Raw genomic sequence first — 24,445 nt, 5'->3', positions numbered from 1 at the left:
GGTCGCCGGGGCGCTCTCCTACAATGCGGAGGCCCGCGGTGCCCCGCGCAGCGCTGTTTACCTGCGTCGGTTCGGCCCGCTCAGAATGGCGTGTGTTTCGTCCTGAGTCCGCCTGCCCGGGGCTGTTTGTGATGTCATGTGTATATGTGTGTGTGTTCATTTACCTGTGTACTACGTGTAAATACCGGCCCGACTCGTTAGACAGTATCTATTAGCATAATTATGAGCTAGAGGTTACTGTCCATGTATTTTTAGAAGAGAGCTTGAGAGAAACCACAAGAACATTTGCTTAGCAAATATTTACGCAGAGCGCGAATGCTAGGCATTGTGCAAAACGCTGGGGGCAGGCTCCAGGAGGCAGAAGTAGGCTGGCCCCTGCCATTGTGAAGCTTACAGCAGGTCTGGAGGAGGACAAACATTAAGTAAATGGTCACCTAAACAAAATTTAAAATTGAGGCTGTTACAAGTGCCACAAAGGAAGGGAATCTGTGCCGTGAAATATGATTCTGGAGGCAAAGCGGAGGCCAGTTCTCAGTGAAGGCTGTGTTGTCATGGTAACCACATACTCTATCATTGGCTACTTGATAACTATTTTAGAAAAAGGGTAAAAACCTCAATGCTTCACCTTGTACAAATAAAAGAGACTGAAGGGAAGAAACGATGGAAGCAAGGGGAGAAAGAGAGACCTAAGGAAAGAAAAAAAAATTGAAATATCAGGAGACGCTCTCCCTAGCTACATGACCTTGAGGAAGTAAAGTATCTTTTCTGAGCTTCAATTTTCCTATGTATAAAAAACAACACTATCCATACCTGTCTTATAGGGCTATAATTAGGATTACTGAGCTAGAGGAGCCCTGTGTGTCCCTGCTCCATCGTCCCTGTCTCCCTCCTCCTAATCTAGTACAGAAACAGTCATCTTGAAGTTCACCTTGCCTATTCTTAGCTTCATCTATGCCTCCTCTCACTTCTCTTCCTCTAATTATACTCTCTCCTTTTCTTCTGCAAATGGGTGTCCCCAACTCAGTAATTCACTTCAAGCCTCTCTGCAGTTTAAAGGAGAAGCCATTCAGCCAAAAGAGCTTGGCAGGAGGCAGCGGGTGCAGAGAGCAACAGTGGCTCTTGGCTGCCCAGCCTAACTATTGTGGTTGTGCTGGTTGTTTCGGCTTTTGAGCTCAGTTTTCCATCCTGATTCTGTAATAAACAAGCCATTTGAGGTTGTGCAAGTCATGTATGATACTGAGGTTCCCAGGCCTGTAGCAATTAATTAAAAGGGTTGGACTAAATCAGGATTTCTTAGTGGAAATATCTGACATAGCCTTAAAAACCTCTGGATATGCCCACCATCCCCGGAAGAGTTTGCCTGGTTTTACTTAAGTTTTTTTCCACCAAAACAAAAAATGTTTATTTTAGAGTCTCAAAATATACAAGGGACACTACGATAATATTGATTTAATGTTTTACCAAACCACATTCCTGCTCTACATTCTGGTGGGTCCCCCAGGGTCCCTTCTAGCTTCCCATCTGAGAATACATAAGGGGACAGCTCGACAGCTATGTGGCCCAAACTCCGATCCTGTCCTAGCGCTTAGCCAGTTATCAAACCTTGTAAGAGATGCTGAAGGACCCTGGGTCCTAATTCACTCATCTGAAAATAGCAATCATAGTTTATAAAAGCAACTTCTTCACAGTGTGTGAAATTAATTAAAAGAGATAATAGATGACATGGATTTGGAGCAATGTCCCTCAGAGAAGCCTTCCCTGACCCCCACTCTGTATCTTTCATTGTTGTTTCCTACTATTGTTTCCTACTATTTAACATACTGCAGATTTTACTTATTATTGCCTCTCTCTCCCTGCTAAAATCTAAGCCCCATGCAGCAGGATTTGTTGCTGTCATTGTAGTTGTTGTTTTCCTGCTGTATTTCCAATGTCTAGAATAGTCTGACACAATAAGCACTCATAAATATGTGTTGGTTGACCTAATGAATGCCCACCACTTGGTAAGTATTTAATAAATAACAGCTGTTATGATTGTGTATCAATTATTCTGTATCATGAAATTTTTTTTTTTTCCATTTTCTATTTCCCATAGTTTCTTTCTTGGTCTTTGACTCCATTGGCTCCATAACTGTTGGTAAACTCAATACTACCAGTCAAATTGATACAAATAAAGCCCTGCTGAGCAGGATACACAAATGATACAAATAGCCACTTGTATTGAGCTTTGACTATATGGCAGGCCTTGTGCTAAACATTATTGTTCTCTTCCCTTCCTCTTGGACCTCAAGTGCACAGAATTAGAGCTATCGTCATGACTAATTCATGCCCAATACTCTTTTTTAAATTTTATTATATTTAATGTATTTTATATCATTAGTCTCTTTTATCTTCCATCTAAATCCTACTTTCACCATCCCAAAGGCACTTAGTCTTTCACACTGTATTTAGTGTTTTTTTCAATCCACCTTTCATGAACAATGATGGTATTGTTTTATGTGAATACCACGTGAGTATATTTACCTAAAAGTACTCTTATTTTTATCTATGTTTCTCAAAGTTTTGCCTCCAACATTTGACTTTGCTCATCAATTCATGTTGATACATGTTGATATTTTTCACTCCTTTTACCTTCTGTTGAGTATTTCACCATGTTTGTGTTACTTTTTTTTTTTTTTTTTTACTTACATTGTCCTTCTATCCTTGCCAAAACTCTGAGAGTTAGGTACTATTTTCTTCATTTCTGAGATGAAGGAATGATACTGAGCAAGTAAATAACTTGCTGTGGCTGTAAAGCTGAAGAAACCATACATTAAACCGGTATCTCTCTGATTCCAGTGCTCCTGTCTTCCTACGCTTTAAAATTGCTTTAACTACTGGGGCGCCCGGGTGGCTCAGGCAGTTAAGTGTCCAACCTGGGCTCAGATCATGATCTCAAGGTCTGTGGTTCAAGCCCCACATTGGGCTCTGTGCTGGCAGCTCAGAGCCTGGAGCCTGCCTCGAATTCTGTGTCTCCCTCCCCTCTCTCGCACTGTTTCTCCCTCTTTCTCTCTCAAAAAATAAATAAATAAATAAACATTTTAAAAATTAAAAAAAAAATAAAATGAATTTAATTACTTAAGATTTGTGAAATCCTGTCTAAAAAAGTATACCATTAATTTGACTCTTTTTACACATGTAAGATACTGCTGTTAAAACTAGTATATATGTATTTAAGCTAGAGGCCAAGTGTTTTCATTGGAAAGCAATGCTTATTATTTGTCTGAGACACAAGTTTAATATTATTTGTGTTTTATTATTTTCTAAAAACACTTGAACTTAATTTTATTTTTTATTTTAGAGAGAGGAGGGCAGAATGAAGGCAGGGAGAGAGGGAGAGAGAGAGAATCTTAAGCAGGCTCCATGCTCAGCACTGAGCCCGGTGCAGGGCTCAATCCCATGACCCTGGGATCATGACCTGAGCCAAAATCAAGAGTTGGATCCTCAAGCAACTGGGCCACGCAGGCTCCCCAACACTTGAACTTTAAATGAAAATCCCACAAAGTGAACTTCCTTCAAGTATGTAAAACTTGCTGTGTGAAAGAAGAATGAGGCTCCAGGACAGAAAATAGGACTAAAGAGAGAAAAGAATAAGGGAACAGATCACAGCATCAGTATAAGAAAAACATTAAAGATGTCTGAGGTAGAATAGCAGCCTTTTTCTGCATTGAGTTCCCTCTCTCTGGATCTGAAAAGGCCTCATGAAATGGCCAAGTAATTCTCCAAAACACTTTGACATTTTCTTTCATTTCATTTTCTCCGTGTCATCTGGAATATGGAGATGAACAGTTTAAGGATAAGGACTTTTAGCCCTAGCTTATACATGTACAAAAATGAAAGCATTGATCATCCTACTTATCAATAGTCAATCTAGACCACAACCATGGCCTTCTCACTTTCAAAGCCAAGGAAGACAAACCCACTAAGTATGATGTGCATTGCCTATCTTGTATTTTATCAAAAGATTTACGAGAATTTTATAAAGCAAAGACACAAAGAATAATCAAATGCAATTTGGAGAAATAGCTTAACAGTTCCTAAGCAAGGTCTGTTAGTATGAAATATAGCTATTCCACCCCATCCCCACACCTTTTACACAGGATAGTGAGATACTACAGTGGTATGGCTAAGTCAAGACAAAAATATTTCGGAGCCATAGGACTCATTTTGGGGGAATCCCCTGTCTTTGGACTCTCTCTCCCACGTGGCTGCAATGGTAGGATGAGTTACTGTGCAAGATGTTGGGCAGACCGATTGGATCAGCCTGGCTTCAGACCTTAGAGAAAACCCCTTGTATTCCCCCTTCCTTTTCAGTGTGCTTTTCCTGCACTTCCCTTTCCTCATCATCTCGCTGGGAGTGAAAGGGTGAAGGAGGCTACTTGGCATACTTCGGTGCCAAACCCTCTTCCTACTTCTACCCTGAGAGAAAGGAATTCTGTGTGGGGGCCAACCTAGCTCACTTGGGGCCCATGCTGGAATTTCGTGGTAATGCAAAGTGTGCATGTGCTTGGCATTGACCTTAGACATGCATATCCCTGGAACCTGAGAGAAAGAAGGATGAGAAAGGCAAGACAGGAAGATTTAGAAATTCAGGATCCCAAGTCCCTCCCTGCCCAGCTCCATCAACGCCTTCACCACCCTGCCATTTAGAAGGGATTTTTGTGATGAAACACATGTTTGGGTCAGTCTTGGAATGGTCATCTCAATAGTAATTCCCAGTATTTATTATAGTTGACAACATTCTTTCATATCCATTATCTCGTTTAGGGAGAACATTGGGTCTGTGAGGGTGATTCATTTCTGACAGTTGTCATTACAGAGGCATATGTTTTCCTTTCCTGGGGTCACTAAAAATATTACAGATAGTCATTCATTTAAATCTGCTAAGAAGATACACCTAAGGACAAAGGAAGTGATTAGAAAAGATAACTCCTAGGAAGTCTCCCCCACAGATTCATGTGATCTTGGCTTGACCATGACTTTTTATCTCCCAGGCCTTAAGGTTGTACAAAAGAATGTAACGACCACATGGGAAATTCCACAACAGATGTAGTCGGTTTTCAGAATCCCCTAGAGAGGTGTAAAAAGTTACTTGTATCCTCATTTATACTAGATAAAAACTGTTGGAAGACAAAGTTATTATTTTTCCTTTATCAGCATTACCATTTCACTCATTTGCCAATTCTTAATTACTCATACAAAGTAATTATTTCTAATATCCTTAGGAGAGATCTTGGAATGGAGAAATAATATACCTTGACCTGATCAGAAGGTTATGAGACAATCTCATCATCTCCACTGGTTATAGAATGCATAGTGACTTATTTTCTGCACAAAGAAATATTCCATAACCTGCAACGTGCATCATTTTGACAAGATGTAATGCTGTTTTGAGTATAAATTCAACTTTGTTTAACATGAATTTATTTAGATACATATTAATCCTATAAAAATCTTTATAGTGAGTAGTAAATACAAATGTATTTCTATTTTCTCTTCCTAGCAGTTTTTGTCTGCTTTCTTGTGAATAAGTTGATCTTATAATGAATTAAGAAAAGGTTTTCTGTTTCAAATTCTTTTAGCCTTCAAAGTTAAGTCTGATTATTTTGCTAGAAGATCCCCTCAGTTTTGACTAATTACCAATCTATGTCCTAGAACATTGAGTGCAAAGGGAGAAGGGAGAAAATTAATAATAGAATAATAAAATTTTAGAACTGGTGGAAATATTAATGACCATCTCTTTTCATCTTTCCCTACCCCAGTGCCACCAACCAAGACATTTATGAAAGGAAATTGAATTCTAGAGAGATGAAATAATCTCTCCAAGACCATCCAACAAGATAATAACAAAATTATGCAGGTCAAAGAGCCTGGATGATAAGCCCAAAACTTCAAAAACTACATGATTATACTTCCTAATTAATTCTGCAAGGGTGAAATCTATGGAGCTGCTTTGACATTGTAGAAGTACAATTTGTTTTCAAATACCAATGACAAATATTCTCTATTAAATACTTCTTGAAGAAATGATAAGGGAGAATTCTCTAGATATTGATAATGCTTTTCATTAGAAGTCTCTAAATATTACTCTTATAATTTATCTTATTTAATATTCAAAATAATAAAATAGTAAACTCTTAGTTGCTATATCTTTAAAGTAACCATGGTATAAACTACTAATCAGATTCCATAAAGTATATTCAAGAAATTATGTTGATTGGGGTGCCTGGGTGGCTCAGTTGGTTGACCATCTGACTCTTGATTTTGGCTCAAGTCATGGTCTCACGGTTGTAAGAATGAGCCCTTTATCGAGCTCTGGGTTGGGCGTGGAGGCTGCTTAAGATTCTCTCCCTCCTTCTCCCTCTGCCCCTCTCCCCCGACCTCTGTCTAAAATAAATTTAAAAATAAAGAAATTATGTTGATCAAAAAGGCTCCTCTAAAAAGTATTTACTGTTATCATCATGAAAACATATACCTAAGGTTTTTTTTTCTTGCATCTAATAAAATAATTGATTTTCATAAGACTATATCATTTCTTAAAAATATTTACAGCATTGTTGTGATTTCTAGATGATTCTGTGAAGTCTGCTTTTGTAAAATATCCAAACATTTATTTTGACACTTGAATAATATTATTTCCATAGTAAAGCCAGCATTTCTGTATATATGTTTAGATATTGCTATAGAAAACATAATGCTAACTATATTTTCTGCACAGAAAAACAAAGAGAGCAGATCATATAGTTTAAGTGTAATTCACTAGTGATTTAGAACAGTTGTCTCTGCAAGGGGGTAGAGATGGGACTCGAATGGGAGGCAAAGGGGGCTTCAATTTTTTGTACGGTGTTTGATTTCTTTCATAAATGTAGACATAAAGCAAAATGACAAAATGTTCATTATTATCATTTGTGGGTAGTGGGTACACAAGTTTTATTATACCTTTATTTTATTTTGTGACTTTCTCAAAAAACCCCCCAAATTTTTATAATTAAAATTGGATATATTCATATAGCATAACCATAAACTTCCATATTTCAAGCTTACATTTTAAGGAAATCTATAATGGCAAAGTTATTGTTTTACCTTGTTTTGTGCACTGATCCTTCCATTTATAAAGTATAACTGTCAACCAAAAGTCCAGAGACTTTCATTTGGTCTCACCTTGCAAAAGCATAAGTTGTGAAGATTTTGGTACAGAATGTTACGCATGTCACATGGTTGATGATATTGCGCTCTGATGTAATTTCATGTATCCTCTCTCACACAGTGATGCATATTGTGAGTAAACACACAAAAGGGCTTTGATTCTTGACTGAAGCCTGCTTTAAAGTCAAATCTCCCGCAGACTAACACCACTAGCATATGATTAATGTTTCCAGGGCCTAGAATTAACTCGTGATAATTTTAGAATCTACAATTATTCACATAATTGTCTCCAATTAGCTGTCTCTGAAGAGTGGTCAAGAACTAAAGGAGAGTGGAGGTTGAATTGATGGACATGTCTCCCTATTCATGGATTGGTCCATTTACTTCAGGTCTGTTGAGAGAGTCAAAGTATGTGTTTGGAGATGTGTTTGGATGAGTCGATGGGGTGGAAATGGGGTGGAAGGACACTGCTGTTACTTGCAGAGGTGGAGTTTGGGAAGAATTGGAAAAGGAGAGGAATTCTCTGGTGCAGATTATTGCTCAATGCCTTAAACGAGATTATCTTCTAAGAAAAAGCTTGTAAGGAAATAAGCCCAAGAAAGACCAAGTCCTTCTCTATGGAGGTATGAACTTCGTACCTCTCATAGCAAGAAATGTGTAACAGAGGGTCAAAAAAAATATCTCAGTCTGAATAAAGTTTTCCCCAGATAAATAAAACATTTGTCTTAAGTTGTTTTGTTTTGTTGTTTTTCTAAGAATTCATAAATTCCTTTTTAAATGTCCTTCCTTCCTAAGTTAAAAATTAAAACACCAGCCATTACAAAAGGCAGTCATGAATCCAAACTTTCTAACTTCCAAAATACTAACAGTAGAGCTCAGTCAGTTAAGTGTCAGACTTTGGCTAAGGTCATGATCTCATGGTTTGTGGGTTCGAGCTCCATGTCAGGCTCTGTGCTGATATCTTGGAGCCTGGAGCCTGCTTCAGATTATGCAGGCTCTCTCCACCCCTCCACCCGCCGCTTGTACTCTGTCTCTGTCTCTCAAAAATAAATAAACATTAAAAAATTTAAAAAAACAAAATTCTAACATTAAGTTGAATTCTTTTCCCAAAACAGCTGAACCAAGACAGAGTGTTTTTAAAATATCTCTAAATAGATGTGATTTGGGTTAGCTCTGCCCTGCTCTTACTCTTGCATTAAGGCTAATGGCAGACATAGCATTTTTTGATTCACGACACAAAACAAAATAAACATAAATGGGAATTTTGATCTATGTCTTTCCCTTGGTAAGGAAAAACCCATATATAATGTCAGAACCAATCCTTTAATGTATATATATCTCAATGACATAAACTTCAGGAAATTCTCACCTGACAAGTAAGTTGTTTATTAGGCTCTAGAAATTTTTATGAAACTTTTTAGGTTTTCCTTTTTCTTTCCTTTTCCTCATCTTCCTCCCTCCCTTCCTTGCTCCCTCCCTCCCTCTTTCTCTTTCTTTCTTTCTACTACATAGTGCTGAAAATTTTTCACCCCAAATATCAAAGTAATCGACCCATGCTTCAAGGAAGAGGGAATATTTGAACCTGTTAGACAGGAAGCCTTTTGAGGAGAAACAACCAGTATATTGAAATAAGTCATTTGCAAAAAGGGCTGGCAGAATTTGTTCCAGAGCAACAATATGAAGAGAGAAATGCAAAACAGGACAGGTGGTTGAGAGCAAACAATGGAAGGGACACATTTTCTCACCTAGAAAGCAAGAGCAGTAACCAATATTTCAAAGGGCTTCTGGTCAGCGAGGGAACAAATAAAAAGAATCCTATAAAGCTTGGCTCTCTGCTAAAAGAAGTTAACACTCAGATTCAGAGTTACTTCAACTGTAAAATGAGGGAATTGGATGACATGATTTTAGAGGTGTTTTCTAGCTGTCAAATGCTCCTTCATATTAAGTTTTTAATTATTGGTTTTTAGACTAGTTCCATCTAGATAATCTCAACAGCAAGCCAAGAGGCTTGAAGAGGATCAGAAGTGAGTGATAGACTTGACCCAACCCCACTAACATTATGATTATGGGCATATCCTTTCCCTGGAGTTCAATGTCTGCATTATTATAGTGATTATGATGTTTGAAAGTTGCTGGGCATCTACTTTCACTTTTCCCTAAGGCTTGGCCTACGCTAGAGGCAGTGGCTACAAGTAAGTGTATCACAGCACAGTGCCACCTCTGCTCTGGGTCTGGTTTAATGAGACCTGACATTCAACTTCAATAATGGAAGGTCTGAGACTAATTTCTTATCCAACAGATATGCATTGCATGTAGAGTGACCAACTATGCCAATTTTCTTGGGATTATGCTGGTTTTAGCACTGAAAACCATATGTCTTGGGAGGGCCTTCGGTTCCAGGCAAATTGGGATGGTTAGTTGCCCTAATTCCACAGATATTTTCTGAGAAACTTCCACAGGCTAGACCCTGTGAAGGGCATTGGGAACCCAATGAGAACCAAACAGACATGGTTCCTTCTATCATGGGGCTTCCTTGCAGGTGGGCCAGACACGCTTAAAGACAGGGAGATAAACAACAACCGTCACAGGTGGTGATCATTCCTGGGATGGAGACCAGCTCTGGGGTGCTCTCAGAGGGGGTGGTCAAGGAAGGCTTCTCTTGAAGTAAGACCTGAAGGACAAGGAGTCAGTCATGAATATTGCCAGTATGGGTTAGTTCTAGGTCATTTCTAACACTGAAGAGGCCCCTCAAGGACACCTTAGGATCATATTATTACTCTCTAACATTATCTTACTTATCCATTTATGTAATTACTATTGGAATTAAATTTGGAATAAAAATGAGAATAATTAGGATAAAAAGTACATGCAATCAAAGACCTTATATATAATCCCAATGCCCACAGCAATACTTGGTACACAGTGTTTGATAACTCCTGAGTAAATAAATAAGTGAAAATATTGCAACTTTTTGATCTACTATGTAGTTCACCAAACCCACTTTCCCCTGAAATATTCCTCTTCTGTCAAACCAGCCTGTCCATAAAGCAGGTGGAGTTATAGATCCTATGGGTCATGAAATACCTAAAACTTAACTGTAGGGCTATTCTGATCCAGTGTGTGCCTGCTGGCTCCAAGAGAGATTTTGGGAGGACTTTCCTTTGCTCTGTGCCTATGTATTAGGCTCATAAGATGTCAGGTGCTCAGGTACCTAGGTCAAGGACAGACAGAGCTCTTGTTTTTAAATATTCAGCTTTATGATGACCTGCTTCTATCAGTGTGTTGTGGTGTTACTAATTAAAATAAAGCAGAGGTTCTGATAAACTCACAGCCTTAATAAATGAATCATAATGACTATCATGCTGATGATTTAATACTAACAAGCACATATTTGTGAATATGAGTTGCATTCTCCTCTTGCAGGTTTTAGGGATTCAAAGCCATGGTCCCTGATGCCAAATTGATAGCTAATGATTGCAGGATCCAGCACTGGCAATTGCTTTGAGCATCAGGAGTTTTTCTGTATACCCAGGAGTGATTTAATTCTAACTAAATTCTTAAAAAGGTAGAGGGATGGGTGGTGATTAACATTTATTAAGCATTTACTATATGCCAGGAATTTTGCTTAGTACTTTCTCTATATATTGATTTAATCTGGATAACAATCCTATAAAGCATTAATATTATCTCCATCTTCATGGAAGAGGAACTAAAACTGAGGGAAGTTTTAAAAAACTGCCTAAGAACAAACATCTAATAAATGACAGAGTTAAGATTTGGACCCAGGTAGGCCTAAGTATGGTCTAAGGAGGACCCAGTTCATAGAGCAGACACATAAACGTTAAATGGATATGCATTGTAATAACTGTTGCAATTGAAGTAAGTTCAAAGTTTGTGTGCTTTCCATTACCACATCAGTGGTCACAGTGCAGTTTGGAGGTGTGGCAATGCTGCCTAATAATCAAAATTACCCACAACGGAAACAGGAAGAACTTGGTTCAAATTCTGGCTCAGTGTGAACTTAAGCTGTTTACTTATTATGAGCGTCAGCTTTCTCATTTGTAAAATTAAAATAATAATGCCTGTTTTAAAAATGAATTCATATGCATATAAAGTCATTAGTATGATATCTGGCACATACAATAAATGGTAGTTAATTAAATATAATTATCATCACTATGCAGCAGCCTCTCTCATCTTTAATACTTGACTTTCTTTCAAACGGCTTGAAAAAGTGTGACTATGGGGTGCCTGGATGGCTCTGTAGGCTGAATGACTCTTTGATTTGGGCTCAGGTCATGATCGCACAGTCTGTGGGTCCCACCCTGCATCAGGCTCTGTGCCGACAGTGTAGAGCCTGCTTGGAATCCTCTCGCTCTCCCTCTATCTCTCTCAAAATGAATAAGTAAAAAAACATTTGGGGAAAAAAGTGTGATTATATTTGCTTATCTATACGTGTGCTTTCTTTTTGCGTTGTTGAAAACCCACTTGAAAGTTGCTTATACCCTTAAATACTCTAGCATACATCTCCTGAAAATGATGATATTCTTGTACATAGAAAATATATCTAAGCACCTAAGAAGAATCAACAATATTAACTAATATCATCTATTTTCTAGTATATATTTAAATATTTAAGTTTCCTAAATTGTCCCCAAAACTTATTCTCAAAGATTTTTTGAACAAGGATGTAATCAAGGTGTTACATTTGGTTGTTGTTTTGTTATTCTCTATTAATCTAGATCAGACCCCATCTCACTCCCAAACCTCTCTGCTTTTCTCAACAATTTTGAAGAAACCAGGCCATTAGTCTCAGAGAAAGTACCACAATCCGGATTTGTCTGCCATTTTTCCTGGAGGTGCCATTTAACCTGTTCTTCTACCTTCCAAGATATCTCTAACTTGGAATGCTGGGCTTAAGACTTTATTGCTTACAAGCGAAACATTGTGCCGAGAATGTTTCAAAGTCTCTGCGATGCAGCTCATGTTACATCACATAAAAATTTCCATGACCACTTCCTCCTCAAAATACTTTGTGGTTTTGCAGCCATCGCTGGGGTATGGCTACCCCAGTGGTTTTCCACTCCAGCTTCACTCAGCATCATCTGGGGAGTTTTAAAAAATATTTGTTCTCAAGTTGCACCCTTGGAGTTGCTTGTCATGGGCCCAGGCTCTGGATTGTTGGGAAGCTTCTCCAAGTGAATCTCACTTTAATCAGGATAAAGAGGGACTGGTGTAGAATACCCGCTCTGAGAAGGGCATGCCCTTCTTGGGTACTAATACGCATCCTCAGTGTCAGAAGAAGGCCTGGCTCATAACTGCTGCTCTGTAACACACGCCGAATCAATCATTACCAGGCAGTGCTTCGCAGTCGTGTTCTCCTTTCATACTCTAGTTTTCCCTTTTCTTCTAATTAGTGTTCTAGGAAGTCGATATGTTAATTTTATAGCATGTTCAGCAAACTCAGAACATGCCACAATTTTTCAAATTTCTGAAAATTATATATCGATGGAAAAAGAATCATTTTCAAACATCTACTAGAAAAAAAAGAGCAATCATTTAGCTGTAGTGTTAGATTGATTCTGTTGTATACAGATTCTGTTCCATTTTTTTTCTTTTCACATTATCGATTCTTCCAGTTCTCCTCATAAGAACTGGTGAAATGATTCTAAAATTACTCACGAAGGAAAAAGGACTGGGAGTTTGTCTCAGTAATAATTGTGTCTTTCAAATATAACGAGAAAAATTCAACCATATGGGGGGATGCAGTGGAAAGAGAAGGACTTTGGGTATAGTTATATTCCTATTTGTTCAAATTCAATTTTGACCAAATCTTAAAAATGATAAAAAAGATAAATGCGTGATTCGTTAGGGTTTGCGAAAACTAACCATTGGTAGCTTTAAATACAAAGGAGGTAAGAACAGCCACTTTCTTCTAAAAGAGAAGCCCGTCTCATAGCAAACTTTGGAGATGGTAAATATACACTTACTTATTGTACTTGCACCAAATGAAAACCATCAACAACCAAGAGGAAATCAGCAAATGACTGAAGATGCGAGTTTGTATCTGAAAAGACTTTTTACACAAAGAAAAAATGCTCAATCTGACTCATATTAACAAAAATGTAAATGAAAACTATACTGAAACATCTTCTTTGACCTATCAGATTAGCAAAAATCCACTCTTGTGGAGGATTACAAATGCACATATCTTTGGATCTGCCAATAGCAGCTAATGACAATTGTCCTAAAGATGCACTGTTTTTGTCATGTGAAATAACACATGAACAAAGCTATTCATTTCCTCAAGGAAAAGATTAGAAGTAACTAACTGTCCATCATTAGAGAACTGGATAAATAAGTTCTGATACATTCACAGAATCAAACAGATTGCAAGGATCATAGAAAGAATAAAGAAATGATGTACTAATACGTTCAGCTCATAGACTTAGTGAAAGAAGGTACAGGTTTTTATGCAGCGTATGCCATAATGCATATAACAGGATAAAACAAGAAGGCATATATATTCGTACTGTATTGTTTCTTATGTGAAAGAAATCTTGAAGCAGATCAACAAGGAACTGATAAGTGGTTAGCTATTTGGGGAGGAGATGGGAAGCAGGAGCACACAGCAGCAGGGACAGACTTGAAGGACACTTCTCACACGACAAGCACCTTCTCACATTTTATCAATGTTTAAGCTGTGTGAATACACATGTTCAAACATTGAACTCTTCCTTCAAGACCTTGTCAAAAGTCCTAGGAAAATGTAGTTTTTTTGAAAAAATACAAACTAACCTAGACATTCTTCTTGCGCTTATTCTTTGTTGTACAGCTTTGGAGTAAATCCTGTTATGTCTCAATTTCACTAAAAATGAAACTGAAACTGTGTACTTCTCATACACCCAGACCTAAAACATGGATTGAGAATAAAACTTAGTGAGATAATTTCCAATTTTGATTTTTGTTGTTCTACAGAACTTCAAACTTTTAGAATACATGTGTTATTTAGAGTCTAAAGAGACTATTGTTGAAAGACAGCCATCCCATAAAATCGAAGTAATGACGTCAAAGTAAAATTAATCTCTTTCTCTCATGGAGCTCTTCCTGGAATCCACAAGAGATGGGGTGACCTCGCACAGTGACAGGGAGTTCCACCCAAGAAAAAGGGATTCTTTCTTCACAGACAAGTCAATAAGGTAAAAAGGAATTGTGGTTTACTCATCAGCATCTCTTGCTTTCAGCTATCAGTTACCTTCGCATGTGTATTCTATCTCAAAAATGTTGGTGACTGTTGCTATGTTGCTAGCACTTTGCCCAATGATATGCATATCACATGTCATACCAGGAAAGTCTGACAGGCCACAATAAAATATGTCTGACTTCTAGGCTCCCAGTGATGTTGCCATGTCATATATCGTCTCTTTTTCTTAACTCAATTTCCTTATCTGGAAATGGAGTGATAGCCCAACTGGAATACCTCACAGTTTTGATATGGTTACCAAATAATACAATAGATATGAAAGGCTTTGAAAAGTGTAAATTGAAAACAGTAGTGTTGTGGCTACCACTATGACACAGATGTGAACAGATAGGACAGAGGAAGGAAAACAGGATTCCAAAATACACATCATGGAGAATTAGTCTCATTTTTACAGACGACCAAAAGGAAACCCAGAAAGGTTAAATAATTTGCTCAAAATCAAGTAGCCAATCAGAAGCAGAACTGGAGAAAAATCCCCACTCAGGTGCTTTGATTGAGTGTCTCACTCTTCTACTACTCTGCTTCTCTTGCTCTGAGCCTTGACAGTACCTAGAAAATGTGAAGGTAGAAAGGGCCATTTGATGACCCGGGCCATAGGAAAGCCAGAGAAACACTGAAAAAATGATCAGAGGGGGCACAAAGGGACAGCAGAGTATTGGTTATGTCCTGGTTGGGTAGCTATAAAAAGGAAAATAAGAAGGTAGGAAGTAATAGAAAACCAACTTCCGCTAACCATTTCTGACTTATCAGGTTCTTAGAACTTTATCGTATTTAACCATTGTAACAATCTAAAATCATCTCTGTCTTCTAATTGAGGAAACAAGACAAAAAGGACTTCCCAGAGACTAGACAGCCAAGAAGGGGCAGGGTTGTGATGAAATATGGGACTGAGAGCCTCTGGGTCAGGACCCCTGATCACTCTGCCTCATTCCACAATTACTTATAAAGGTTGTGCAGGATGTGGGCCCAATGGGAGGATACTAGATATGTTTTCAAAAAATATTTATAATGTATGTTCAAAATTTAAAAATAACTTATCTTTGCTAAGTATTTTATTTCTGAATATTTGGGGTGAAACAGTAAAAATTTTAGGGTGCCTGGGTGGCTCAGTTGGTTAAGCATCTGACTTTAGCTCAGGTCATGATCTTGCGGTCTGTGACTTTGAGCCCCACATCGGGCTCTGTGCTGACAGCTCAGAGCCTGGAGTCTGCTTTGGATTCTGTGTCTTCCTCTCTGTCTGCCTTTCCCCCCAGTTGTGCTCTCTCTCTCTCTCTCTCAAAAATGAATAAAATGTTAAAACTTTGTTTTAAAAAAAGTAAAAATCTCAAAATGAACTTACACTGGGTGTTTTCTGTTTGACAGTGAAAAACCTGGGGCTCCTTCTTTGAGATTAACACCTCTAAAATCCTCCTTTAGGAAGGACCAGAACAGGGGATTTGAGTCAACAAGTAAATATTATCACAGAGGACTCTTTGAATGAGTATTTTATTTTTCTGTGCTAAGTAAATTTCTGAATGGTGATAATATCTAACACATATACAAAACTTTCTAAATACCAGGGACTCTTCTGAGGAGTTATACATTTATTTAATCCTCATCATTGTATGAAGTGAGTTCTATTATTTTCTCCATTGCAAATGAGGAATCTGACACACAGAGAGGTCAAGTAACTAGTCCAAGATGAAACTGCCTGAAACACCCACTACTGGTGTCAGAGATCAAACCCAGGCAGTTCAGCTAGCAGGACTTAATGTTGCACATTATATGGCACTTTGCATATTCAGTCACCTAGGACTTCATTAAAATAGCAACCTAGGGGGGCACCTGGGTGGCCCAGTCTGTCAGGCTTCCAACTTTGGCTCAGGTCATGATCTCACAGCTTGTATGTTCCAGTCTTGCGTCGGGCTCAGCTGACAGCTCAGAGCTTGGAGCCTCCTTTGAATTCTGTGTCTCCCTCTCTCTTTCTGCCCCCTTATCCACTTGCTCTCTCTCTCAAAAATAAATAAAAAACATTAAAACAATAACAAAATAAAATAGCAACCAAGCTGCCTACAGACCTCTCAAATTCTGGAATTGGACAGAGAACTCATTTAGTCATAAGTCATTCCAATATTCATTCACTCGATATGTATTGTCATGCTACTATGTATCAGGCTCAGTAATAGCAAAACCAGATGTGGTTTATGCTATCCTCGAACTCAGAGTCTTGGGAGAGAAATACTTGAATCAAATAATTACACAAATAAGTGTAGCATTACAAACTTTCATAAAAAGTATGAAGGAAATGTACAAGATGCTATAAGATTATATGAACATTTAAAGAGGTTTCTGTCCTGGTTGAGGGAAGCTCCTGAGGAACTTTGGCCTTTGAGTTGGGATTATAAAACAAGAGTTGCTTAACATTTCCAGACCTTAATCCTCACCAGTAAAACAGGGGTAATGGTTCACCAGGTCATCCCAGCACTTAGTAACTACTTAATTAATGATAGCTATGGCCCTGTTATTCTTAGTTTTCTCATTACTCCTTGATCAGTATCCACTTAGAGAATAGAATAAAGGAAACATAAAGATTTAGAATTAATTTAGCAAGCATAAAAGTAGATAGCATAAGGAGAAAAAGAAAAAAAAACTTGAAAATGCTATAAATTTTAATTTTTTTAAGTTTATTTATTTTGAGAGAGAGAGAGAAAGAAATTGAGTGAGAAGGGCAGAGAGAGAGAGAGAGAGAGAGAGTCCCAAGCAGATTCTGCAATGTCAGTACAGAGCCCAAATGTAGCCTCAAACTTAAGAATCATGAGATCATGACCTGAGCCAAAATTGAGAGTTGGATGCTCAACCTACTGAGCTACCCAGGCACTCCTCTATGGATTTTAATTAAAAAAAAAAATAGAGTGCTTCAGTAAAATGAACAAAATATTGTAAGTAGCCAACTGGGAAAAAAAAGTGCATATAGGAAACCTAATGCTTGGTTAGTGTTTTCCTGATGGCTCTAGAATTTTGTCATGATATTGCTTATGTCTGGCTTGATAGCATGTTTCTCTGTGTTTTTAAGTATTTCTTTCAGCATTAGTCATCAGATTGATTGATTGATTGATTGATTTGCATGTTCTTTCACCCAGAGTTTAATATTGCAGCACATAGGAGAAAGCGTTGGACTGACATCACATGGCTGGGTAAGAACTGTGAGAGCGTGGGTGGAGAACATACAGCTCTAATGAGGAAAGGCATTTCAAAGCTAATATGTGGGCCACAGAGAGGTTCCAATCTGATTACTCTCTGCTTCCGTTTAGCAAGGAAAGAAGGAGAGCTGAGAGGTAAGTTGACAGAAACTTATTTATTCCTTCCTGAAATGTGAGGTGTCCCTGGAAGAATCCCTCTGTGATGAGTGAAGTGATAACACATTTTTCAGACAGAAACTTTTCTCGCCTCCTTGGGGAGAGCACTTCAAAGGGTCAGGGGGCTCTTCAAAAGGCCGGGAGCCTCATCTGGGACCAGTGTTCAACTGACAGAGGTATGCACACTGGCAATCTGTGAGTACACAGCAAGACCAGCAGGGAGCTGGGTGCTCCTGGGAGGCTGTGCAGGTGTGGCCAGGAGCATACTCTCTCTCATACAGAACCCAAGCCCCACACCACTTCATCTGGGGCAGGGAGAGGAGCTGTGCTGGCCAGGAAAGGCAGTGGTGAGTGGGGCCCATGGGGCTCGACCAGGGCCACCTCCCTGCCCAGGTGAAGTCTGACCTGTAGCTCCCCCCTCCCCCCCCCACACACACCTTTAAGTCAGTGGGTTTGGGGTTTGGTTCTCACTGAGTCCAGTCCTGGCAGCGGTATCTTTCAGCAGTTCAGTTGACTCAGGTGCTCTGGGAAAAGGTTCCCTGTCCTCAATGCCTGTACTCCTGGGCACCTTTAGCCCTGGAGTTCCCATCAGTAAAATATTTGCTTTCTTTAGGTAGTCTAGAAGTAACTAATACATGTGCTTGATTTCCTCTCTTCTATTTCTTCTGGGAGAGATATTCTGAACTATTAAAGGGAGCTATGTGAAATAGGAGATATGGGACAGTAAGAGTAGACAGCCCCAAAAGCCACCATTAACTATGAATGGAATTACCATCCTCCCCTTTAAATGCAATGGTGTTTTTCTCATCATCAGGGATAATCACTGGAAGTGTCTCTTGTTTCCAGGGTGATTCTGGGGGTCCTGACCTTTCATTTAAAATGGAAACTACATGTGCAATTTCCCTCTGGTTTAGACCATTGCATCTGAGCACTGACTAATGCCAGTGATATTTCTGCCCCCCTCCCCAAGCACACACCCATATGTAGGTGGAGGAGTGGGGTGTAAAGACCAGTAAAGAAACAGGACAGGCAAAGAGCTTTACAGGCATAAGGAGGCAATAAATAGAATCACCGTGGCAAATCCGGAACTAAGAGAAGCTTCTAAAGACAGGATCGCCTGCCAGGCTCTTCCACCAGAAGCTCTATTCCTCAAGCCCTCACCACACAGGCAGGCCGGCACTGTTACATCTGCATGGGTGGGACTCTGCTTCGTCCGAATTCTTAATCTTAAAACCACACAGCAAAGAGGATGCCTTTTTCTCCCTCGTATGTAACGAATGAGATTTTTTTTTCTAATTTTTAAAAATGTTTTGCTTTTGAGAGAGAGAGAGAGCGAGCATGAGCAGGGGAGGGTCAGAGAGAGAGGGAGACACAGAATCAGAAGCAGGCTCCAGGCTCTGAGCTGTCAGCACAGAGCCCAATGTGGGGCTCAAAGTCATGAACCGCGAGATCATGACCTGAGCCAAAGCCAGACGCCCAACCAACTAAGCCACCCGGCGCCCCATGAATGAGTTTTAAAATGTATTTCTTGGGGTGCCTGGGTGGCTCAGTCTGTTCAGCATGTGGTTCAAGTCATGGTTTCACGGTCCGTGCCTTCAAGCCCCCAGTCAGGCTCTGCGCTGTCAACACAGAGCCTGCTTGAGGTTCTCTCTCTCTCCACCTCTCTCTGCCCTTCCCCCATTCACTTACTCTGTCCCTCTCCCCAAATAAACAGACGTTTAACAAATAACAAATAAGGTAAATTTTCTGTGTACTTTCAGTCATTGGGTAATTTAGCAAATCTTGCACATAGTAGGTCATCAGTAGGTGTTGAGTGAAATATATAAAGTATGAGAAACCTTAGTGTGTTTCCCATCGCCCAACCAAGGGACCTCTGCTGCTCAGGAAAGAACCTCAATTATTTGTCATGGGTCAAAAACAAAAGACCCCAGTCATGCAGTTCTTCTGTTTAAGGTCTCTAGAAGCGAAAACAACTTCTTGTGTATTTATCGACCTGAGACGGCTGTATCTGGAGTCTGGCTCTAGAAATAACAGGAAAATAAAATATCTTGAAACAATTTAGATATAGATATAAAGGACCCTCCCCCAGCGCTGTTTGCTGCCACCTTCTTTTTTTTCCCCCTCTGCTTCCTTCTTTTCAAATGCTACCTGCCAGACTGCAGCAATCACCCTGTGAATGTAAGTAATTTCCTTATTGACAGCCTCCCATTCTGTCTGACATCTGCCAGCGCTCCCTGACACTTGAATAAGCATTAAGACATTAACAGTCTGGCACAGGTTTCAGGGCTAGGACAGCCATGCTTGGCAGGCCTGCTGCACAAAGCCACATGCAGAGAGACCCCCACTCATTCAACTCTGTCGTCCTTCTGGTTCGAAAATGCGGCAGAGCCCTGAGTAAATGCCGATTATTCGCTCCACTGCTCTGGCATTTTGGTGTCTCCTTAGGCCGGATGGCATATGAAAAGAAAAGAGAAACAAGAAAATGCCTGCCTGTGAGACGGTGTAAGTGAGAAGTGAGTGTTCAGAAAAAAGGCAGGTCTTTAGCTCACCGAAATGAGTTAATATTTTAATGGGACTGACTTGGAATAAAAAGGCAAAGTCAAGCCCCCTTGACTAGCCCAGAGGACAATTTGCCCCATGCTTGCTTCTGATAATAGCAAATTCTTCCCAAAGACTTGCTGGCAAATGTCATCTTTGTGCCATGGATTTTTGAAAGCCAATTTGTCAGATCGTCATACAGAAAATTATTAGGAGAGAACACCCCAGTCAGCTTTGTTGCCAGATTCTGTTCCCTGAGAAATGGCAAAGCTATTAACATGCTTGATTTTTAAACCGTTAAGTGAGTCAGAGAGCCGCCTCTGTTCTATTCCAAGCAGGGCTTGTTTTGGATCAAAACCCCACAATCCGCACAGGTAATGCTAAAATTAACATCAAAATAGAAGGGGCAGAACTGCAAATGTGACACTTTTTCTTGAGTGAAAAATGACTCAATATGGCTGCACCTGGGAAACAAAAGAGGCGTTTAAATAGGTTTTACAGAAGTTCAAGGCGGTCTAATTATAGGGTCAGGCAAAATGTCTCCCTTGGAAGCATTCTGTGGCTCAAGATGTTGACATCTTCTGAGGGCTAAGAGCCCCAATTTGGCTCATTCCTCCAGATGGCCACTATTAGGACCCAGCAATGCCACCGGAGAATGGCTGATATTTACATAGCGATTCCTTCTGCAAATACCTTCATTTCCTAGTTGTTTGATCTGAGCCTGGGTCATTATCTCTGCTTTGCAGAAGAGGAAGAGAAAGAGGCCCCAAAAGGATAAGAAGCTTGCCCCAAATCCCACAGAGAGTAGATGGTGCAGGCCCATAGTAACCCCGGACCTTGTCTCTTAGGTTGGTATATTTCCATTTCATTGGTTCCCAGGCCCAGGGGGTTTGGTCAGAATTACCAGAGAAAGAAGAGAACAAACTAGGAAGGACAGTGCAATGACTGACTTCCAGGAGCCCAAACAGCTGTCTGTGATCATGATTAAGGTGACTGACTGGTATCTGAGTGGAACCAATAAAATCTGCTCCAGTCCTCTAAAAGGGGCAGGGCAGTTCCCTTCAGACTGACATCATTTCTTCATGAACACAGCAGGAGACTCAGGGCCAGCCACGTGGTGGCATGGGTGCATCTGTGGGGGCTTGGGCAGGGGGAGTTAGGGTTCTCAAACCCAATTCCTGGCCACCTCCAGAGGTGCCACAATAAACCCTGAATGCTTCAGAGTCAAGAAGACCTGAATTCAAGTTGTGTCTCTCATTAGCTGTGTAGGCTGAGCTTAATTTAGTCCACTAAATCTCAGTTTTTTTCCTTTATAAAATAGTGATGACAAGAGTATCTTCCTTACAAGGCTTCCTGTGAGGGCTGACTGAGCCAAAGCTTGTCAGATGTTTAGTGCAGCAAGTGCTCAAAAATAAATGTGGGGGGTGCCTGGGCAGCTCTGTTGGTTAAGCATTCAACTCTTGATTTTGGCTCGGGTCATAATCTTGCGGGTTCATGAGTTCGAGCCCTGTATCAGGTTATACACAGGATTCTGTCTCTCCCTGTCTCTCCCTGTCTCTCTTCTCCTCCCCTGCTCATTCTTTCTCTCTCTCTCAAAATAAATACATAAGTAAATAACTTAAAAAATAAAAAAATAAATGTCAGTATATTATTATTAATTAATGTAGGGGCTAATGTAAGGCTCCTACCTTTCTGATCATCTACTTAACATCTCCTTTGAGTATCCTATAAGACAATACTATTTGTAATTGATATAGGAGCTCATCTAAGGCTCCGACCTTTGTGATTTCCCACCTGCCACCTCTCTCGTTGGGTGTCCTACGGTTATTTCAAATGCATGCCCCAAGCCAGTTCATCTTCCATCGAACCATAATAATCACCACAAAAAGCTGTTGAGAGTCTAGTCTGTGTTCAGTACATTGTATTTATTATCTCATTTAATCCTGCAAGTGAGGGATTCTATTTCACGTTTACAGATTTGGCAAATGAAGCTCAGGGAGCTTAAGTAACTACCCAAAGCTTCACAGCTGTTAGTATCCATGCCCACTTCGTACCCAAACCACCTTACCCCTACCAGAGACTAGGCTGCAAACCATAGGAACTTTGACTCTTTCTTCTGTCTCGTTCTCTCATTCTTTTCCTTCTATTCTATCTCATGAGAATCTTCAACATCTTGTCCAGGCTTCCCTTTCACTCTGATGGCCCTGGTTTGGGACTGCTTTTCTATTTGCTGGATATCAGATGCTTTCTGGATGCCCCTTTTTCATTTCAAGTCCCTTTCTAATTCACCCCCCCCAAACACACATGACAATGCTGTCTGATTAACCCCCTAAAGCCTAGCTCTCATTATGTCTTCTCTGCGGAAGATGTTCAATGACTTCCCACGTTCTGCAAAAGAAAAATGATCCTAGTCAGCGTGACGATCAAGGTCTGCTTCCTCCACAAATGTGCAGATGCGCTTTCTGGTTCTCATCACAAGGCTTTGCGTACTCAGCAAAATGCACAGTCCACGGGGGCAGAGATCTGTGCCTCTTGTGCATTGCTGCCTCTCCAACACCTAGGATAATTGCTTGTTTACATTAAGTGCTCACTAAATATTTGCTGGTTGAATGAATGAGTGAAAACAGTTTTCCCTGCCCAGACGAGTATACTTTCTTCCTACTGTGTTTTACTGCACAGCCTATTGAACAGTTAAAGACATGAAATCTGCCTTCATTTTTTAAAACTGTTGATATATTTTTTAAAGATAGTGAAAAGCCAAAACATGATTTCTTAAAATATTTGGCATATTTTAGAAGATAATGTTTATCAGAGTAATTCTTTTAAAGTTTATTAAACAGAATCCAATATAATTGTATTATTGCAAAGATACTTATAAGAGTTTTAGAAACAGTCATTATTAATCACTACAGGCAGTGTGACCCAGTACTGGAACACCAGTTTAAGATAAGGTGACAAAGGTCTTTTTTTTTTGTAAATATTTATTTATTTGTTTTGACAGACAGAGAGCAAGCAAGGGAGGGGCAGAGAGAGGAGAAAGAGAATCCCAAGCAGGCTCTGTGCTGTCAGTGCAGAGCCTGATGTGGGGCTCGAACTCACAAACTGTGAGATCATGACCTGGGCCAAAATCAGGGTTGGACGCTTAACCAACTGAGCCACTCAGGCTCCATTGAGCCACCCGGGTGTCCCACAAAGGTCTTCTTTACTCTTGCCACTCTGTGTTGCCGAGACAAGGCATAAATGCTTCTGATGCCTCCAATGAGCATGCGCCTTGAACTGCAGCCTCTGCTGCCGTGTAGGATCCCTCAGGCCCATCTTCACATGTCGTCCCTTCCCCTCACCTACACATCTTCACACGCAACTTTCCCTTCAAAGGCTAAACTAAATATCTATCTTCCCCAAGGCCTCCCTCCTCTGAAGAAATCTCTTACTCCTTCCCCAGAGCAATTTCCTGTGGGTTCATGCGTGTTACGATTTATCGGCTTACTCCCTGCACTTGAGCGTTGCATGTCCTGACTAGGTCTGTGAGAGCAGAGCTCATGATCCGTTTCTGATTTATCTTCCTCACCACTCTCCACCTACTGTCTGGGTGTCATGTCATGCTCACAGATGCTCAGTATATTTTTTTGAATAACTAAGTGAATGTGGCAATGCAGGTAAAAATAACAGATGGCTGAAGCGTTGGTTTCAGGCATCAGGCAGACTTTCCTAGTTGGCAGAGGGAGAGGGGGAGAGAGGAACTGGGTCAGAGGGTTATCCGATTAAAGGCAGCCTGTTATGAAAAGTGACACAGCCTCCTGATGAAGTGTGGACTCTTGAGCCAGGCTGCTCGGGCTCAACTACCAGCTCTGTCGCTGAGCTGTATGAACATGCAGCATCAAATGATACGTTTACCTATCACATAGGTTTTGTTCTGGAGGTTAAAGAAGTTAGTAAATGTAAAGTGGTGATTCTCACTGTGGAAGATGGTGATATTGTTTCAAATATTTTGCTGCCTCTCATGTTAAAAAAATTTCAATGTACAATATATATTAAGTATAATATTCAATTTAAATATATATAAATATCTCTATTCATGGCCTCACATCTCTGCTCACTGTCACGTGACTTGCCGTGCTCCTTTCTT

Source organism: Suricata suricatta, chromosome 1, assembly GCF_006229205.1.
Source record: "Suricata suricatta isolate VVHF042 chromosome 1, meerkat_22Aug2017_6uvM2_HiC, whole genome shotgun sequence".
NCBI lineage: Eukaryota > Metazoa > Chordata > Mammalia > Carnivora > Herpestidae > Suricata > Suricata suricatta.
Note: the sequence above shows the minus strand (reverse complement) of the source record.